Genomic DNA, 18276 nt, shown 5'->3' on the forward strand with positions numbered 1-18276 from the left:
GGTCCTCCTTACCCTGAAGGTATAGCCACTTGGAGCTCCACCTTACTCTGAGGATATGTGTAGTCTTTTGGGGTCCTGGCTTTGAGGTGGGCAGCCTCCTTTAGATACTCTTAATTTTAGCAGGCCCTTAGCTAAGTTTCTGCCTTCTTGCTCCATGAGTTGATCAAATCATAGCTCAGTTGTATAGTTTATTTTATCCTGGATGGATAAAGGGCTTCTGGGACAAAATAGGCTTTGAGCGCCCTACTTAACGGGTTCTGTGGGTTCTTGTTGGCTCATATGTTTTGAGCTGATAATTCTTTGCTATATTGTAAGCTCTTCAATATTAATAAACTATTTTACTCAGTGTTTTTCCTTGTTTTTAGCATGAGGGATGTGTGTGTGTGTGTGTGTGTGTGTGTGTGTGCAAATAGTTTAGAGTGCCATGACTAAACAATGGAAATCTAAACTCTTCTTTTAAGCATGTTAAATTAGGTTTAGGAAAAGATGAAACTCTTCATGCAACAATGAGGGCTGACAATCACATGCTCCTAAGCTGTCATTCTGTATTATAAACTGGTGATGCACTTCTGGCTATGTTCCCTTAAAATGACTTTTTTGGGGGGACATTTTTAACTATAACCATAGTGAAAAGGAAGAGAGTCCGAAAAATCCAAGATAAGGCTAGAAGTAAAATAAGATCAACCATTTTTAAAATATTCTAGTATGGCATGGGATTCATAAATAAGAGTGTAAATAGCTCTTTAGAACCAGAAGCCACTGTCCCCTTTGTCTAACACTGAATATATAGGTTTGAATAACTGCGTTTTGTTTGTTTGTTTTGTTTTTGGCTGCACTGTGCATCTTGTGCGATCTCAGTTCCCTGATTAGGGATTGAACCCAGGAACCCGGGCCCTGTCAGTGAAAGTCCAGAATCCTAACCACTAGGCCACCAGGGAGCTCTGAATCTATAGGTTTGAAACCCAAGTGGTTAGTGAGCTCTGCCACTCTAATGGAAGTGTGTGTTTCATGACCTCAGAGTAGAAAAAGAGTCCACATTAAATGACTGCTGCATGGAAATCTGTATCATTCAGTCCTTTTTCTGTGAGTTAGATAATTTAATTTGAAACATAATAATTTCATTTATGTATATTTATGTATATATATACATATATATATGAAATATATGTATAGTACTATTGCTTATAACTATCAGAAAGAAGCTGCTTTTGGTAACTTGTGGAACACGTCTGACTCTCATAGTTTTGCTCTTAATTAATTTGTACTTAGTGAAGAATTTGGCAAAGAGCTACAAAAAAAGCTAATATAATAATTGAAGTAAAACATTACAACTCAGGGGAAAATGTTAAAGAAACTAGGGGTTATTTGGAGGAAGAGGTGAGTGAGGGGAAGGAAACATTCATCTGAGAAGAGACAGATGAATGTTCTTCTTCTAATGCAGTAGTTCTTCAACTTGGCCCCATATCGTAATCACCAGGGAAACTTAAAAAATATATCGATGGTTTGGTCCCGTCCCCAAAGCTTCTGGTGTAACTGGTGTAGGATATGACTTGGGCATCAAAATTATGAAAAAGCTCTCCATATGATTCTAAGGTGCAGGGAATTATTCACTATAAAATTACTTTAGGAAGCAAATTCCTATAGTGCAATGACTCAAGTTGTAAAACTTAAGTACAACTGTTCTGATACTCAGATCTACCATGAAGAAGAGAATACTGGAAGATGGGATTTCTACATTTCCACTATGAACAGAACAAAAGACATAGTGTCTCAACTGCAGCAAGAGAAATTTTGATTGGAATAAAAAAGAAAATACTTCCTTAGAGTATTCTGGAGACTCTGGAATGGCTAACAGAGGCATATTGTAGTATCTTATTACTTGATCACATCAACTGGAGGCAGCTCTGCCTCAGACTCTAAACTCAGACAGAGATGAACTTGAATTCCTACTCCTAGACTTACTATGTGTGCAACCCTTGGGAAAACTAAACTCTCCATGCCTTAATTTCATCATTCATTCAATCGTGAAACAATACCAGGCAGGTACTGCACAAGGTACTTGGGGACACAGCAGTGAACCAAAGTGTGTCAAATGGGATGACACATCTGCCTTATCAAGTTATTTGTACAGATGACATAAGAAAAAAATGTAAGTGATTACCAGAGTTCCTGGTTATGAGTATTATTATTAACATTGTGTATTGTCTCAAAGGAATGAGTAGCATTAGATTGGAGTTAAAATCAGTAGGAATTTTTATTAATAGTTTGTAACAATGGTTGTAAGTTTTGCTACCTTCTGTACTTCAAATAGAGCTTAAAAACAAAGTAAAGTTACCCCATCCCTAAAACAAACAAACAACGACAACAAACTCGAAAGTCTATGCTCTGTCCTGTGACACTGAGCAATCAAACTGGCTGAGTCACATTGGAAGCCATCCACATTATGTTAACCTCGGGTTGTAATGAATCACTGCATTCCTCAATTTCCTTTCATTTCAAAGGAAAGAGAGTGTTACTGATAAAAAGAAATAAAAACCATTTGTGTGAACTGTACATCCCCAAAGCCGTAGCACATAAATGTGGAATAGAATAATTAATTTAGGAACAGTTTGTCTACCTCATTAAAATGTAGAGAATCCTCCTTAAAAAGGATGGTCTTAGAATAGAGTAAAAACTGAAAGCAGAAAAGGGCTGCAACATCTGTGTTGCCCCTTGAGATGTGAGCAACATACGTATAACTGAATGGAATTTGAGAATACAAATCTGTTACAGAAAGGCAACAGGTATCTATAGAGACCTTCAGTAGATGCAATCACTGCAAACCCAAATGTAAACCACTTACACGTATGGAAATCTATCACATAGTTGGACATTTAAACTTGCACGTAAAATCTGTGCTAGAGCTATTAATCCTCAGCCTGAACACTTTTAAGCCCATGTTTTACACTGCAGAGATTAGATCTGAGTTGCTCAGGATAATAGAGATGGTCTGCATTAGGAAGTCATATTTCCTCTTTGAAAATCTGTTTTAAAGCTGCTTATGTTATAGCAGTACTATTTATAATTGCCAAGTCATGGAACCAACCTAAGTGTCCATCAACAGATGAATGGATGGAGACGATGTATTATATATATATAATGGAATACTATTCAGCCATAAAAAGGAATGAAAATTTGCCATTTGCAGCAACTTGGATGGACTTGGAAGGCATTATGCTAACTGAAATAAGTCAGACACAGAAAGACAAATCCTGTATGATATCACTTATATGTGGAACCTAAAAAAATATAACAAGCTAGAGAGTATAACAAAAAAGCAGCAGACTCACAGATATAGAGAACAAACTAGTGGTTACTGGTAGGGAGAAGGGGGAGGGGAAAAATGAGGGTAAGAGATTAAGAGGTACAAACTATTGGGTGTAAGATAGGCCACAAGGATGCATTGTACAACGGGGGAAGAGAGCCAATGTTTTGGAATAACTGTAAATGGACCATAACCTTTAAAAATTGTATAAAAAAAGTTTCATGGATGGAAAGCCAAAAAAAAAAGCTGCTTATGTCACTCATCGGGGTTAGAAATTAATTTTTTCAAAGACTGTTTACATCAGTAACAAATTTTGCTGAATTCAGTTTACTGGAATGGAAATTGTAAAAAAAAAAAAGATAATAATAGTAAAGGAGGGAAGACTGACATGTCAACTGAATGAAATTATATTTGGACCAAGTTTCCCTAATATATTCTGTAGAAAAATGCTTAAAAATGAGAAACAAATAACTGACCATATTTGCTAACATGGAATTACACAAATGTTGTTGAGCCCAAGTTTAGATAGTCTGACAGCTGTGCCCCCGCTGGCTGCCCAGGCTCACTGGCAACGCACTTTATTGCTCTGCGCTCCCCGAGGCCAATGTCTTGTGAGTGTTCTTGCTTCATGAACTGTCATCCTGACTCCCTACGTGGACAAGATAACTTCTGTTTCCTTCCTATTCTTCACACTTGACCTCCTGAAGGCTTACTCAGTTGTTCTTTTTCTGTTTGTAAAAACAAATCAGACTAGGACAAAAAGAAACAAAGGATATCGCTGTTTTTTTAAATGAAAATATGTCCATTTTTTTCTCCCATTTTATCAACTGCCTTGAAAGATAATGGGATAAACTTTTCAGGGCATAATATTGTACACTATGATTATATGTTTACTCAATCAGTCAGTAAGTATTTATCAGAAATCTTTGAATAAGATGTTATAGTACATGCTGAATTTAAACTCCAGGAATTTTCTTATTTGGATTTTAACATCCTTCCGTTAGGAGTTAGGATTTTAGTGAGAAATGCAGAACACACACAGGCACACTCACAGTCTCTCTGTGCTCTGTTTTCTTTCTTTTTTTTAAATTTAATTTTATTTTTTTAACACAGCAGGTTCTTACTAGCTATCTATTTTATACATATTAGTGCATGTATGTCAATCCCAATCTCCCAATTCATCCCACCACCCCATCCAACCCTGCTTTCCCCCTTGGTGTCCATACGTTTGTTCTCTACATCTGTGTCTCCACTTCTGCCTTGCAAACCGGTTCATCTGTACCATTTTTCTAGATTCCTTATATATGTGTTAATATACGACATTTATTTTTCTCTTTCTGACTTACTTCACTGTGCATTACAGTCTCTAGGTTCATCCACGTCTCTACAAATGACCCAGTATCATTCCTTTTTTATGGCTGAGTAATATTCCATTGTATATATGTACCACATCTTCTTTATCCTTTCATCTGTCGATGGGCATTTAGGTTGCTTCCATGACCTGGCTATTGTAAATAGTGCTGCAATGAACATTGGAGTGCATATGTCTTTTTGAATTATCATTTTCTCTGGGTATATGCCCAGTAGTGGGATTGCTGCATCATATGGTAATTCTAATTTTAGTTTTTTAAGGAACCTCCATACTGTTGTCCATAGTGGCTGTATCAATTTACATTCCCACCAACAGTGCAAAAGTGTTCCATTTTCTCCACACCCTCTCCAGCATTAATTGTTTGTAGATTTTTTGATGATGGCCATTCTGACCAGTGTGATGTGATACCTCATTGTAGTTTTGATTTACATTTCTCTAATAATTAGTGATGTTGAGCATCTTTTCATGTGCTATTTGGCCATCTGTATGTCTTCTTTGGAGAAATGTCTACTTAGGTCTACTGCCCAATTTTGATTGGGTTGTTTGTTTCTTTAATATTGAGCTGCATGTGTCACTTATATGTTTTGGAGATTAATCCTTTCTCCATTGATTCATTTGCAATATTTTCTCCCATTTCTGAGGGTTATCTATTCGTCTTGTTTATAGTTTCCTTTGCTGTGCAAAAGCTTTTGTTTCATTAGGTCCCATTTGTTTATTTTCGTTTTTATTTCCACTACTCTAGAAGGGCGGTCAAAAATGATCTTGATGTGATTTATGACAAAGAGTGTTCTTCCCATGTTTTCCTCTAAGAGTTTTACAGTGTTCATTCTTACATTTAGGTCTTTAATCCATTTTGAGTTTATTTTTGTGGATGGTGTTAGGGAGTGTTCTAATTTCATTCTTTTACATGTAGTTGTCCAGTTTTCCCAACACCACTTATTGAAGAGACTGTCTTTTCTCCATTGTATATCCTTGCCTCCTTTGTCATAGGTTAGTTGACCATAGGTGCCTGGGTTTATCTCTGGGCTTTCTATCCTGTTCCATTGATCTATATTTCTGTTTTTGTGCCAGTACCATATTGTCTTAATTACTGTAGCTTTGTAGTATAGTCTGAAGTCAGGGAGTCTGATTCCTCCAGCTTCGTTTTTTTCCCTCAAGATTGCTTTGGCTATTCGGGGTCTTTTGTGTCTCCATACATATTTTAAGATTTTTTGTTCTAGTTCTGTACAAAATGCCATTGGTAATTTGATAGGGATTGCACTGAATCTGTAGATTGCTTTGGGTAGTACAGTCATTTTCACAATGTTGATTCTCCCAATCCAAGAACATGGTATATCTCTCCATCTGTTTGTGTCATCTTTGATTTCTTTCATCAGTGTCTTATAGTTTTTTGAGTACAGGTCTTTTACCTCCTTAGGTAAGTTTATTCCTAGGTATTTTATTCTTTTTGTTGCATTGGTAAATGGGAGTGTTTCCTTAATTTCTCTTTGAGATTTTGTGTTGTTAGTGTATAGGAATGCACGAGATTTCTGTGCATTAATTTTGTATCCTGCAACTTTACCAGATTCACTGATTAGCTCTAGTAGCTTTCTAGTGGCATCTTTAGGATTATCTATGTATAGTACCATGTCATCTGCTAACAGATTTACTTCTTCTTTTGCAATTGTATTCCTTTTATTTCTTTTTCTTCTCTGATTGCTGTGGCTAGGACTTCCAAAACTGTGTTGAATAATAGTGGCGGGTGTGGATATCCTTGTCTTGTTACTGATCTTAGAGGAAATGCATTCAGCTTTTCACCATTGAGGACGATGTTTGCTGTGGGTTTGTCATATATGGCCTTTATTATGTTGAGGTAGTTTCCCTCTATGCCCACTTTATGGAGAGTTTTTATCATAAATGAGTGTTGAATTTTGTCAAAAGCTTTTTCTGCATCTGTTGAGATTATCCTATGGTTTTTATTTTTCAATTTGTTAATATGGTGTATCACATTGATTGATTTGTGTATATTGAAGAATCCTTGCATCCCTGGGATAAACCCCACTTGATCATGGTGTATGATCCTTTTATTGTGTTGTTGGATTCTGTTTGCTAGTATTTTGTTGAGGATATTTGCATCTATATTCATCAGTGATATTGGTCTGTAAGTTTCTTTTTTTGTAGTATCTTTGTCTGGTTTTGGTATCAGGGTGATGGTGGCCTCGTAGAATGAGTTTGGGAGTGTTCCTTCCACTAAAATTTTTTGCAAGAGTTTGAGAAGGATGGGTGTTAGCTCTTCTCTAAATGTTTGATAGAATTCACCTGTGAAGCCATCTGGTCCTGGACTTTTGTTTGCTGGAAGATTTTTAATCACAGTTTCAATTTCATTACTTGTGATTGGTATGTTCCTATTTTCTATTTCTTCCTGGTTCAGTCTTGGAAGGTTATACCTTTCTAAGAATTTGTCCATTTCTTCCAGGTTGTCCATTTTATTGGCATAGAGTTGCTTGTAGTAGTGTCTTATGATGCTTTGTATTTCTGCGGTGTCTGTTGTAACTTCTCCTTTTTCATTTCTAATTCTGTTGACTTGAGTCCTCTCCCTCTTTTTCTTGATGAGTCTGGTTAAAGGTTTATCAATTTTGTTTATCTTCTCAAAGAACCAGCTTTTAGTTTTATTGATCTTTGCTATTGTTTTCTTTGTTTCTATTTCTTTTATTTCTTCTCTGATCTTGATGATTTCTTTCCTTTTCCTAACATTGGGGTTTTTTTTTTTCTTCTTTCTCTAGTTCCTTTAAGTGTAAAGTTAGATTGTTTATTTGAGATTTTTCTTGTTTCTTGAGGTAGGATTTTATGGCTATAAACTTCCCTCTTAGAACTGCTTCTGCTGCATCCCATAGGTTTTGGAGCATAATGTTTTCATTGTCATTTGTCTCTAGGTATTTCTTGATTTCCTCTTTGCTTTCTTCAGTGATCTCTTGGTTACTTAGTAATGTATGGTTTAGCCTCCATGTGTTTGTGTTTTTAAGCTTTTTTCCCCTGTAATTAATGTCTAATCTCATAGCGTTGTGGTCAGAAAAGATGCTTGATATGATTTCAATTTTCTTAAATTTACTGAGGCTTGATTTGTGACCCAAGATATAATCTATCCTGGAGAATGTTCTGTGTGCACTTGAGAAGAAAGTGTAATCTGCTATTTTCAGATGGAATGTCCTATGAATATCAATTAAATCTATCTGGTCTATTGTGTCATTTAAAGCTTGTGTTTCCTTATTAATTTTCTGTCTGGATGATGTGTCCAGTGGTGTAAGTGAGGTGTTAAAGTCACCCACTATTATTGTGTTACTGTCAATTTCCTCTTTTATAGCTGTTAACATTTGCCTTATGTATCGAGGTGCTCCTATGTTGGGTGAATATATATTTATAATTGTTATATCTTCTTCTTGGATTGATCCCTTGATCATTATGTAGTGTCCTTCCTTGTCTCTTGTAACATTCTTTATTTTAAAGTCTATTTTATCTGATACGAGTGTTGCTACTCCAGCTTTCTTTTGCTATCCATTTGCATGGAACATCTTTTTCTATCCCCTAACTTTCAAGCCGTATGTGTCCCTAGGTCTAAAGTGGGTCTCTTGTAGACAGCATATATATGGGTCTTGTTTTTGTATCCATTCTGTGAGCCTGTGTCGTTTGGTCGGAGCATTTAATCCATTCACGTTTAAGGTAATTATCGATATGTATGTTCCTATGACCATTTTCTTAATTGTTTTGGGTTTGTTTTTGTAGGTCCTTTTGTTCTGTTGTATTTCCCACTTAGAAAAGTTCCTTTAGCATTTGTTGTAGAGCTGGTTTGGTGGTGCTGAATTCTCTTAGCTTTTGCTTGTCTGTAAAGCTTTTGATTTCTCTGTTGAATCTGAATGAAATCCTTGCCAGGTAGAGTAATCTTCGTTGTAGGTTCTTCCCTTTCATCACTTTAAACATATTGCACCAATCTGTTCTGGCTTGTAGAGTTTCTGCTGAGAAATCAGCTGTTAACCTTATGGGAGTTCCCTTCTATGTTATTTGTCATTTTTCCTTTGTTGCTTTTAATAATTTTTCTTTGTCTTTAATTTTTGCCTATTTGATTACTATGTGTCTCAGCATGTTTCTCCTCGGGTTTATCCTGCCTGGATCTCTCTGTGCTTCCTGGACTTGGGTGGCTATTTCCTTTTTCATGTTAGGGAAGTTTTCAACTATAATCTCTTCAAATATTTTCTCAGGTCCTTTCTCTCTCTCTTCTCCTTCTGGGACCCCTATAATGTGAATGTTGGTGCACTTAATATTGCCCCAGAGGTCTCTTAGTCTGTCTTCATTTCTTTTCATTATTTTTTCTTTATTCTGTTCTGTGTCAGTGAATTCCACCATTCTGTCTTCCAGGGCACTTAACCATTCTTCTGCCTCAGTTATTCTCCTATTGATTCCTTCTAGTGTCTTTTTCATTTCAGTTATTGTATTGTTCATCTTTGTTTGTTCTTTAATTCTTCTAGGTGTTTGTTCTTTAATTCTTTTAGGTCTTTGTTAAACATTTCTTTCATTTTCTCGATATTTGCCTCCATTCTTTTTCCGAGGTCCTGGATCATGGTCACTACCATTATTCTGAATTCTTTTTCTGGAAGACTGCTTTTGTCTACTTCATTTCATTGTTTTTCTGCGGTTTTATCATGTTCCTTCATGTGACACATTGTTCTCTGCCTTTTCATTTTGTCTGTCTTTCTGTGAATGTGGTTTTTGTTCCACAGGCTGCAAGGATTGTAATTCTTCTTCTTGCTTCTGCTGTCTGCCTTCTTGTGGATGAGGCTATCTAAGAGGCTTATGCAAGGTTCCTGATGAGAGGGACTGGTGGTGAGTAGAGCTGGGTGTTGCTGTAGTGGGCAGAGCTCAGTAAAACTTTAATCCACTTGTCTTCTGATGGGTGGGGCTGAGTTCCATCTCTGTTGGTTGTTTGGCCTGAGGCAACCCAGCACTGGAGGCTACAGGCTGTTTGGTGGGGCTAATTCTGGAAGGGCTCATGCCAAGGAGTACTTCCCAGAACTTCTGCTGTTAGTGTCCTTGTCCCTGTGGTGAGCCACAGCCACACCCCCACCTCAGCAGCAGACCCTCCAACACTAGCAGGTAGGTCTGGTTCAGTCTCCTATGGGTCACTGCTCCTTCCCCCTGGGTCCTGATGTGCACACTACTTTGTGTGTGTCCTCCAAGAGTTGAGTCTCTGTTTCCCACAGTCCTGTCGAAGCCCTACAATCAAATACCACTAGCCTTCAAAGTCTGATTCTCTAGGAATTCCTCCTCCCATTACCAGACCCCCAGGTTGGGAAGCCTGATGTGGGGCTCAGAACCTTCACTCCACTGGGTCAACTTCTGTGGTATAAGTGTTCTCCAGTTTGTGAGTCACCCACCCAGCCATTATAGGATTTGATTTTACTGTGATTGTGCCCCTCCTACTGTCTCATTATGGCTTCTCCTTTGTCTTTGGATGTGAGGTGTCTTTTTTGGTGAGTTCCAGTGTCTTCTTGTCGATGACCGTTCAGCAGTTAGCTGTGATTCCGGTGCTCTCGCAAGAGGGAGAGAGCACACGTCCTTCTACTCTGCCATCTTGAACCAATATCCCTGTTTTCTTTAAATAAAACGTAAATAAATGAAAACTTGTTGACCCTAAAGGGACATAAATAAAAATCTGTGCCTCTTCATGGCCTGTTGATACTAAAAGTGGAAAAAAATGAATAAAAATGAATTGTTTTTGGCTTGGACCTTCTCCCTTTATTTCCCATATCAAATCCAGCCAATACTCCTTGACAGGAGCACAGCAGTGAGAGGGAATAGGAAAGTGGAAATGTTAGGAATTGATCCAATTAAAAGTGATAGGAGATATGTACCACTTCACATTACATGGCTGATTGCCTTCTTACCCCATTTGACCACAAGTAAAAGCTTTGAGAACTATATCCAGATGCAGTTGCACCTACTTACCAAATCAACAGTGAACACAGCTAATGTTCACTACTGATTTGGCAATTAAGATAGACTTGCAGAGATTCCATTTTAAGACACATGAATAGCATAGCTGATTTAAGGAAGATAGTACTTTTAGCAAGGATTGGGGAAAAAGTTTCAAGAGTAGCACAGTAATGCTCTAACATATATCAGGTTATATTGTGCCTATCACTGCTGTCATCCTAGTTGTGACTGCTAATAATATCTATAAACAGGTAAATCCAGATTGCATTGTCTTAAATCTCCAGAGCATGAATGGGTCTCCGGCAGAGTCCTCAAATTTAGCAAAGCATCAGTTTCCTTCTTTTCTTCACTGTTTCGCCCACATTCAGAGCCTTTAGACTTGTTCAAGAGGCTTCTCATACTTTTTTTTTAATTAAAAAAAATTTTTTTTACAGTAGGTCCTTGTTGGTTATCTATTTTAAATATAGCACTTCTCATTTTATATTGACTATATTCAATGCTGTGTAGTCACAGAAATTAGGCCTCAAGAGACTTGGATTCTGGTGTTTCATTCTTGGAATGAGACATAAAATTCATTTAGGCCAACACCCTCATTTTACAGCAGATGAAAGGAAGATATGAGAGGAGAGCGACTTACCCAAGGGCAGCCAACTGGGTAAACTCAGAGGAAACTCTCCTAGCCTCTCTCCAGTGCTCCTCACCCTACTAGGCAGCTTCTCTTCCCTCAACTTCTTGGTGACTCCACCTGTCACAGAATCAAAGACTCAGCTTCCCCACCTGTGAAATAGAAATGACAGGTATTTTGCAGCACTGTCGTAAATAGAAAATAGTTTTGAATGTCCACAGAGTAGTATACTACCTCAAGTATTCCATACATTCATGTCTCGTCCTGCAAAAGGGACCAACCATGTTCACTGCAGCCGAAGCAGAGAGCCTGTACCAGAGTAGGCCTTTCAGAAATTCTCACATTTTCAAGTTGTGAACAATTTTTTGCTAATGAATCTGATGGATCGGAATAGAATCGAGTTTATTTTGCATTACATGGTAATGAATTGCATATTTTTCATGTATTTCGCCTAATTAAAAAAAAATGTTTTTGAGTGTAGTCTGAGTATGGCTGAAATATGTAAGTACATTAACAGGGTTTTGTCAGCTTCTCTGATGTAATCAGCTTGATCTTTGGCAGCATAAGGGGCATGGCAGGTTGGAGCAATGGACTGTAGACACAAGTCCTGGGTGTTTGTTTTGGCTACTGTAGTGTGACTTTGGCTACATTTTTTAACTGCCTTCATACTCCATTTCTTTTCATATGAAGTGCAGACAGAGATGGATGATTTCTAAATTCTTTTCTAATTCTAAGATACAGACAAATCTCAGCTATTTTAATCATAAAGAGAACAAATGTTTGTGGAGTAGTATGGCATTTTCTGTGAAAATAGATTGTCTAATACGTTTTTTGAATTAAAGTTACTAAAAATCGAAGCAAAAGAGCAGAAAGCCTTAAATTAGTGGCAAAGGGCCTTCTCTGACAATAAAATGTACTTGCTGGAAATTTACAGTAGCTGTAAAATGAAAACAACTATTAAATCAAAATTGACTTAGTACATTCAGAGACACAAGAATAAAACCTATTAACAGCTCAACAGAATTTAATTGAACACTATGAGTAATAAAAGAGAGGTCCAGTGATGAATGCAGAGAACACTTATGGATGATTCTGAGTTGCAATATTTGACTTTCTGTGAGAATGAAGAGCTGTGTTCCAACCGTGTAGTTGCTGAGTTGATTAAAGAAGATAAATTTACATTGGCATGGAGGTGTAAATGTATTATTGTGGTTTTCTCTCCCAGAATGTCTGAGACAGCCTGACACTGTCTGGAAAGGATTAGAATGAGCTCCCATCAAAAACCTGGCTCCCAGGGGCCCCTACCTACCCAGACCATTAACTGGGTATCTCCACCTGTGTCTGGCTCTGCGATGTCCAGCACATGGAGGCAGGGAGGGAGACCAGAAAGCCCATTTGGTGTCGGGTAGACTTGAGATTTTGAATTCTGACTCTGGCTACTTGAGCGACTCACTTAACTTGTCCACGTCTGTTTCTCCACCTTCAAAATGAGCTTAATAAATAACAACTGTTACATTGTTCTGACTTACATTTTTGGCTTAGTCTTTGCTGGGATTTACATTCCAAGCTGAGTTTTTACTAGCTTTTATACCAGGTTGCATGCTTCTGGATTTTGTTTGTGGAATAGATATCCCTGCCTTGTACCTAAATGATGTCCCTATTCTTTGACTATAGCTCTGTACCCAGTTCCATTTCTTATTTCTCAGCACCTATGTGTGTAACCATACACACAATATGGCTGGGCAAAGCAGAATAAGCCTTCAAATGAATGACAGATTTTTCCAAATAAAACATGAGTAGTATAAAATCAATGATTTCTTTCTTAACTAATAAAATCCAAGTGTTCAGATCAATTGATTCTTAAATCTAACCAGGTTGTTTGCCTAGTATAAGTCTTAATATTGCAACCACCTCCCTCTCCAAACTTTTGAAAAGAAATCACACCTCTTAATATTTTATCTATCGCTCAGATAAGCAAATACCTGATCACTTTCATAAGTCACTAAAGGTTCATCTTAGCTGCTTCCTCATTCCTCTGTGCTGTTTCCTTTTGCCCTTTGTGGGGAGCTGCAGGGAAATAGCCCCAGAATGGGACATTGCTCATGTTTATGAAGCTTTTCCTTCTTATGCGATCACAGAAGAGTAATACATTATGATTAGTTTTTTTTTTTTTAATTGGAATATAGTTGATTTACAATGTTGTGTTGCTTTCTGCTGTATGGAAAAGTGAATCAGTTATACATATACATATATCCACTCTTTTTTAGATTATTTTCCCATGTAGGTCATTACAGAATATTGAGTAGAGTTCCCTGTGCTCTACAGTTAGTATCCTTAAATAAGACGGACTAAACCCACTGAATATTTTCTAAAAGATAGATTGTTTGCATTGAGGTAAAATGAGCAGATCTACTAATTCCTTGGCTGATGGCCCTCTTGTTTAGGAAACCCACATGCTTGCTCTAAAAAGAAACAAATGGGAAATTTTCACTTTTGTACACCAAATAAAACAAAATGAAATGACAATTGGATTTCACTGTGGACCCACAATCTTTGCTTGAGAGAGAGTCTCAAAAAGCAGAAGAGCACATTCTTACATTTGCTGAAACCAGCTCATCCTGCAGAATCTGAACTAGAAGGTAAGAGCAACCCCTTTCTCACTAAGGGAGCAAAGTCAGCTCAGGGGCCCTGCAAGAGTCAGACGCCCAAATGTTCCCATCTTAGGAAGAGGATTGGGGTTCAGAGTGAGGACCACGGAAGCTGGTGAGACTCTTTAACTGGTTTGGATATCTTGATGTCAAGAAATATCAGTTGCCATAAGAAAAAGTGAGCATATGGTGCTGCCCAGAGATAGAGGAGGGCTCAAATGTTGAAGACTTTGAAAAAATGCACATTCAGCATTGTTATAGTAAAATCCTGGGACATACCTTTTCATGTTAGATAGTAAACATTTTGTTTTTAAATTTGTGCTCACCGCTGCCTCTAAAATAGTCTCCTCTTACATAGTAGGAGCTCACATATCTATTAGAGATATTTCTTTAAAATTCTCCTACCCAGAAGATACTCAAGTGTTTTGAAAAGAAACACCCCTTATGGAATGGCAAGAAAATGAATATTTCTGGCAACTCCCTTTTGCCCTTTTCCTTATCTCCTTCATTCTGACACGTATACCTGTTGAAAATCTTGCTTGCCATGCTAGATAATCATTTTGAACGATCTCTTAAAACCTGGAGTTAAAAAATACTATCCCCAAACACCTATTAACATCTCTCTAAAATTTCACTCTCCATTGAACTAAAGGAACAATATTTTTTTGCCCAAATAATTTGTTATGGATTCATGGTAGTAACCATGTGGTTTCCATTCTCAGCTGGACAATCAACATTTCTTCAATAATTCTTTCTCTTTTGTTAATCAGATCAATTCCACCAAATCCTTTCACGAACTGGAATCCTTCTTGTGATTTATCTGTGACAATTTCCAATGTAGCTCCAAATTTTTTATAGTTGTTAGCAAACCATTCCAGCAGGGGCATGCTCTCAATCAGTTCACGTTCTTGTCCTGTCTCTTTGTCTGTAAAATGAGATTTATCCTTCTCTTGTTCTGGAGTTAGAGAATTTTCTCCTCTTCTGTGCCTTGGCAATGAAGAATATATCTCATTATATCCAGATTTCCATAGACTATTAGAATCTCTACAGCTCCCATTTCTAAAGCCTTTAGTGTATCTTCAACTCCAAAACAGTACTTGCCCGTGTCCTGACTCATTTCATCAAAGTATTGCCCTATTAACTTCTTCTCTTGAATGAACTTCATGTTGGAGAGGACTTCGGTAGATAACTCGATATCTTGGTTGAATCCATTTTCACCACCATAAGATATATCAGCTAATTTTAAAACTTTTGATTGCAACCTCTGATCAAACATGTCAGATTGACTTAGTTCATTTTTAAAGTCAGCTGATCCAGCTAAAACGAGACCAGCCGCACTCACTTTGTTCCCAGAAATAAACAGCTGCACAGTAGTCTCAGCTACTTTCCCAACATAGTTATGTCGCTTTTCCATTCTTAAACGGGCAAAACGCAAGGCTGACTGACCTCCTCTACCATGTTTCTTTGGGAGATCCACAGTGAGTTTGTGCAGGACTTCTCTTGTATTTCCTTGGAGTGTGCCAAAAAGTGCCCCACTACCATCTATTACAATGAAGCCAAACTTATCATCTGAAAGTAGTGCTATAAGAGTCTCTGTATGGAATTTGTCACACAAATACAATGACGTATGAATTGGTTTGAAAGATTCAAAGTCAATGTTGACTTTCTTTTCCTTTCCTTCTTCTGTTACAGTTGTACCACAGTAAACAACCAGGCCATTTGGCGGTACTTTGTTATAAAGTTTGAGTCTTCGTTGTACAAATGTAATGGTTCCCAGGACTGAAAGGTAGTTTACTCGTGACTTAATGTTAGATGCAGTTCAAACTCATCTGCTAACATTTTTGCCACTCGTGAAATCTGGTCTTTGGGAGGAATGATCAATGATATCATGCTTGTGCCATTGCCAAGGGCCGCCTCCAAGTTTTAATGAGCTTTTTGATATTCCAGAGCTCCACGTTCCTGTCGGCAGCAATGGGGGCGTCCGTCATCTTCTCGCCTCCTCCCCCCTAAGGACCCAGTCCTGGGCGGCAGCGGCGGCTCCTCCCCAGCGGCGGCTCTCGACAATTTCTAATTTCAGTAATTTTTTTTACCTTGCCTTTTGTGACATCATTCACTCATCTTTCCTCCTACTTATGGAAAACTGTTGGAAAAGCATGAACTTTGCCATCAGTTAGACCAAAATTCAAATACTGAAACTTCCACTTACATAGTGTATGATCTTTTAAGTTAATGATTTAACTTTTTTTCCCCCACTGTACTCTTTTATGGTTTGAAGCACAATTCAAGTCTGAGAATATATAACTGATAGTGATGCTTATTAACACTACAGTAGAATTCTTGGCAGCAGTAAACAGTAGAGATGGGTCATTTTTTCTTGCCACTTTTTAAATCTTCACCTTGCAATGAGTTATTACTTTTTTTTTAATTGAAGTATAATTGACTTACAACATCATATTAGTTTCAGGTGTACAACATAATGATTTCACATTTGTATACATTGTGAAATGATCAATACAGTAAGCCTGAAAAGGAAATCTCTACACAGAGCCAGCTACATGATTTGCAAGGGTCCAGTGTGAAAGGAAAACATGTGGTCCTTGTTCAAAAGATGAGGAAAAAAAGTGACATCAAAGGTACTAAATATAGAGTTTTTCCTTTCTTTCTAAGTCTCTCTCAACCTGTCATGGCGTTTTAGTTGCTATTTAATGTTGAACTCTTGGCATGGGAATACTCATTGGGTACAGATGCTCACAGGTGCCCCGTGATTTGGTGGGTGCACAAAATCCACCACTGCACAGCACCACGTCCCAACTGCAGGCAGGGAGATAAATCTTCCCTTCCCATGACCTGCCACCCCAACTCAGGATGGACTGGAGATGGCCAAAGATAACAGCCTACCTGGATAAATCCATTATCAGGATGGAGAGGGCAAGAAGCTCACCTTTGCCTAGTGACCCGCTGAACAAACATATAGAGGCACTGCCTGCCCATGGAAGGGACAGCCACTGCCAAGTCTGCCCTGAGATGCTGCAGGGTGCCTGCATCACCTGGACCCTACCCACAACCACATTCAGGCCCCCAGAAGAGGCAGGGTACAACAGCGGTTGCTGGGTAGAGAAAAGGAACAAGAGAAATGGGGAGATGGGTGCCATGGTGGCAGGGACGGGCTGTGGAGAACATATCCAGTGAGGGTGGGAGGCAGTGGGAATCCGGTCTGCCTATGAGTGGGACCGCCTGTGAGCTGAGGCTCCAAGCCTCCAATACATGCAGAGAGCATTAAAACCCAAACACAGGGCCCTTCTGAGCTTGGGGCCCTGTGTGACCACACTGGTCCAACCTGCATGAAGCCCACCTTGTCTGTGAACAAATGTGTTTTCTGTTAATCTGGCCAGTGGGAACTCAGCATCACTGTAATGTCGAGCATGTTTCTCAAGCATTTTCAGCAACAGAACAATGGATATCTAACTCAGAATCCCCATAGGAAAATCACATCATCCTCTCCTCATCCTCCCACTCATCCTCTCCTGCTTTCCCAACACTACCTATGGCCCTGGGAGCACCAACTACTCTGTGAAACACAGTTTGAAAATTTAAGTAAAAAAAAGGTTTATTCATATTCAACAGTCTAGGAAAACTTTGGCATTTCAAGTTTAATTTGCTCTCATCTTCTATAAAGATTCAAAAGGCAGGCAGCCTGTATTTATAAGATAAATAATTATTTTAAATATTTCAAAAATAATATAATCCATTTGGCCCTATATTTAACTACCAGAGTTGAGTAAAACAATCAATTTTGGGTCATTGTTTTAAAATCAGGAATCTAACCTGTATTCATTTCCCTTATTACACACCCATCTCCTATTTCTGTTTTCTATTCTTTTGTTACTTTTATCTGAGATTATAGACTCTGATTATGAATTTTCAACAACTTCAAATTTTAAATACAGGAATATTTTTGAGTTTTCACTTTAAATTTGAGAATTTTCTGAAGACACTTTAAAAAGTTCTTTGCATATTTGTAACTAGTTTCATTGCTCAATACTAACCACTTTGCAAGTCCTTCCCCATTTTAGAGATTTTGATCATGATTAAACTCCTAATTGAGTGGAGTACATCCCTGAGGTTTGGTTTTGTTTCTTTCATTCATGAGAGGGGCATGAGTGTTATATTTTTTGGAGCTTTTACACATATAAAAATGTTTTCTGTTACTATGACTCATGAATGACATCATGGTGTGGTTTTGGATTCCCGATCTTTTAATCTCAGATCTTTATAGACATCATTCTATTCTCTACTGGAATTTAATATTCAAAAGAGCTTCCTACTCTTTATACTTGTAATTTAAAATATTTTATTAATTCTT

General features: G+C 37.9%; 1 pseudogene across 1 annotated transcript; it reads right to left on the minus strand.

Moving 5' to 3' along the window:
• Positions 1-14602: 14602 nt before the first annotated feature.
• LOC309661453 (eukaryotic peptide chain release factor subunit 1 pseudogene) lies at positions 14603-15963 on the minus strand (annotated as a pseudogene). The gene has a single exon. The product of its transcript is annotated as a eukaryotic peptide chain release factor subunit 1 pseudogene (transcript).
• Positions 15964-18276: the final 2313 nt, after the last annotated feature.

This window comes from Balaenoptera physalus (genome assembly GCF_965194825.1).
Source record: "Balaenoptera physalus genome assembly, chromosome: 5".
NCBI classification, from domain to species: domain Eukaryota; kingdom Metazoa; phylum Chordata; class Mammalia; order Artiodactyla; family Balaenopteridae; genus Balaenoptera; species Balaenoptera physalus.